Source organism: Lepeophtheirus salmonis, chromosome 11, assembly GCF_016086655.4.
Source record: "Lepeophtheirus salmonis chromosome 11, UVic_Lsal_1.4, whole genome shotgun sequence".
NCBI lineage: Eukaryota > Metazoa > Arthropoda > Copepoda > Siphonostomatoida > Caligidae > Lepeophtheirus > Lepeophtheirus salmonis.
In genome coordinates, this window is record NC_052141.2 from 20,806,633 (window position 1) to 20,809,770 (window position 3,138).

The 3,138-nt window shown below is 31.2% G+C and overlaps 1 long non-coding RNA gene across 2 annotated transcripts; it reads right to left on the reverse strand.

Moving 5' to 3' along the window:
* Positions 1 to 1,207: 1,207 nt before the first annotated feature.
* LOC121126253 (uncharacterized) lies at positions 1,208 to 2,509 on the reverse strand. Of its 2 annotated transcripts, XR_005866870.2 has the most exons (3): positions 2,306 to 2,501; positions 1,531 to 1,856; positions 1,208 to 1,463 (listed from the first exon to the last, which is right to left on the reverse strand). It is a non-coding gene; the product is annotated as an uncharacterized lncRNA (long non-coding RNA). The 2 variants fall into 2 exon arrangements; XR_005866869.2 differs by having other exon boundaries at positions 1,208 to 1,856; positions 2,306 to 2,509.
* Between the last annotated feature and the right edge of the window lie 629 nt (positions 2,510 to 3,138).

Genomic DNA, 3,138 nt, shown 5'->3' on the forward strand with positions numbered 1-3,138 from the left:
TTAAAGAATTATAATTTATAAGAATTCAAATTGTTAGGTGACTGCCAAATTGTCGTAACTCATACATTTACTTAACAAAATTAAGCTTAATCAGCAGGCTGAATTTCTTTGTTTTTAAATATTAACATTAACTGTTAGACTTCTATGGTGATATATGGGCTAAAACACGTATATTTGTAATTTTGTCCAAACTCATTTTTGAGAAAGTCATTCTTGTTTGCTTTTGTGTTGACGGGGCACATATGGAACCCTATGTGAGCAAAGTTTGTCACAATAATATTTTAATGATAGTTTTTTCTTATACTAATTATTTAAATCCACGTAGTAGTTGGAAAGATTGACGTTAGATGAGTAGGATATGGAGTCCACTGAAGATTCATCATCAAAATATATGTTTTTAAAAATTGGTAAAATGGGTTGTAATTACGTATTAATGATGAATATATTTATTGATCTCTAGCTAGCTTTTTGAAAGAATTGAGATCAGATTTTCTTTCTCCTCTTTTTGAATCCCACAGTTTCTACTTTCTTCAACACTTTTTTTTTTTTTTTTTTTTGGAGTGGATCAAACTTTTGAGAAAGTCAGTATTGATGTGCACTAACATACTATGTACTTTGTAGATAGACGACAATCATATTGGATGATGATTTGGCCTCCCCTTCTTTTATTCTCTTATTGGAGCTTCCTTTCTACTTGAAATGTATTCTGTAGGTACATATAACATAATATAATATTGTGAAGAAGATCCTTGTTCTTTATATAATAACTAATATATTAAATAATAAATAGTCCTCCATCCCGTCCTCTTTTGAAAGGGGGAAAAGTCTGTTCAATCAACGTTGACATACCCTTTTATTTTTTGATGAAGATATCGATTAACTTTGGTGGTAGGATTCACTTTCTCTTTAAGTTCATATTTGAATCAATCAAAGAAATGGGTTAATATGATTATTGACCTTAAAGACACGTCATTTATTATTTTGTTAGGGTATTCAATCAATTACCATTACACAAAATAAACTATCATCATAGTGTCAACTAACTATGTAATGCTTACAGAATATTCATACATTGAGTCGAAACAGATCTTTTCCTGGCGTAATAAGAATCCCTAATCATTGTTAAAGATTTTAATTGCAAAAATAAGTTGTCTTACATTCAGAAGCGTAGCATAGCCCAAAAATGATCAACAACGTAGTAATATAATTACTTATATAAATAGGTTTATTTTTTAAATACATATAATATAGGTGTTGTGTCTATGACGAGGTTGAGAAATACAATCTATTTTGTACCAGGAATCCAGAACGACCGAGAGAAACGAAGAGAAGATGTAGAGGAATAATGGAAGGATTGATTTAATAGGAACACGTGGATATTCTTATTAAGATACATTAATTAACACAACTCTGACAGTCATAATCCATACAGGCTATTTATACTAAGAAAAGATCAAGCAGTACTTTACATACATATTAAATAATCATAATAATAATTAGAAGAAGAGGAGATATAAATGGAAGGAGAACCTTTTAACATAATCTACAATAGGTATAGGTTTGTTAAATTTTTTGAGGGTTTTGGGACGCCACTTATTATATTACTTTTGAATGGAGCAATACGCATGGCCATAATCACCGCTGGGGACTGGTCCCGCAATATTTTTTTCCTTTCAGTAGTGATATTTATTCTCCTTTTTTAGATTTATATCTAGAATTGTAGAAAATATGACATGCCGGTATGCTAAAAAACAGAATGGTAATTCTAACAATTTGAAAAAATGGTGGAATCGACTTAGCTTATGGACAACGCGTTCGGGAGAAATTCTTGTCTTGAACTCAATGTGCATAGGTTCCTAGAGAGAGATAAAAAAATACTTTATGTATATAGATATCACCAAAAGATTCCTAGGTTAGATGGAGTAATTATAATATTATAAAGTTTACTTATGGTTTACTGTAAAATGACTATGGTAGAAAGGTTGCGTGGTAATATCGTTGTGTACATTATCATTGTGATCAATAAAAGTTGTGGGTAATATCCTCGTGAAACAATATGATTGGGAGTAATTTCAATGCAAGACAATATTATCATGTGCAATTTCGTTGCAACTTATATAATATTTGGATGATAAAACTATTAAATGATGAAAAAACATGTCCGGATAGAACCCTTCTAAGTTGCTATAATATACTCTGACCCACAGGTTGTATAGGTGAATTGCTGGGCCCAAGGCAAATTAAATTTATTCGTATAAAGTAATCACTAGTGCTCTCGTCATAATAAACAAATAAATATACACACCACTAATAAGTTAGCAACACTTATTGTCCCATTGGATGAATAGCCTTGGTGTTTGATTGGACTAATTTTTTGAAAACAAAATATCAGCTTATATATCTCACCTTAAATTAGTTTAACTGTAGACTTTTTTTAAAAAGAAATCACGTTAACTACTTAAAAATTGTTTTCACAAGTGTAAAATAAAATTTGTCAGTCTATGCAGGACTCAATCTGCATTAATTTCTTAGAATTGCGTGACTAATTGATATAAGTAGTAACTAGGTAGCAACTAGCCTTCGTAACTAAAGCTCTGGGTGTCATATTAACAAGGAAAATAAAAGGGTACAACACTGTACAACAGGACTGTTGTTGTTGTTGGCAACCTGAGAAGTAGTTTTTTTCTAAAACTGTTATCATTATTTTTTCATTCTTGGGGCGAGGGAATTTTAGTGTAACCAAGAGTATTTTTGGTCAGGAAGGACGGAGAATAAACCTGATTATTTATTGTGGTGTTATAAGTTTAATTCATTTTAGGATATAGCGTCAAATTAGGGATCGAAATCGGAGTAATTCCTTTCAATATCCTTACTTGAGACAGAGTGTGACTTTTCTCTATTTCCTTCCTCTCATGGCTGCTTGCAGCTGATGTAACGAAACGTACTGAGAGCTAAACTACTCTCCTCTTGAATATTCTTCAAATTGTCAGGGTTACTATGTTAATCCCCACACATTGTAATCCTAATCGCATTTCTCTCTTTCCTAAATGAAAAGAAAAGGATACTAAATTAGCTAGTTGTTAACGTCAATTTCTATCAACGAATTATTCTAATTAAACCTTTGGATGTGTAGCAAAT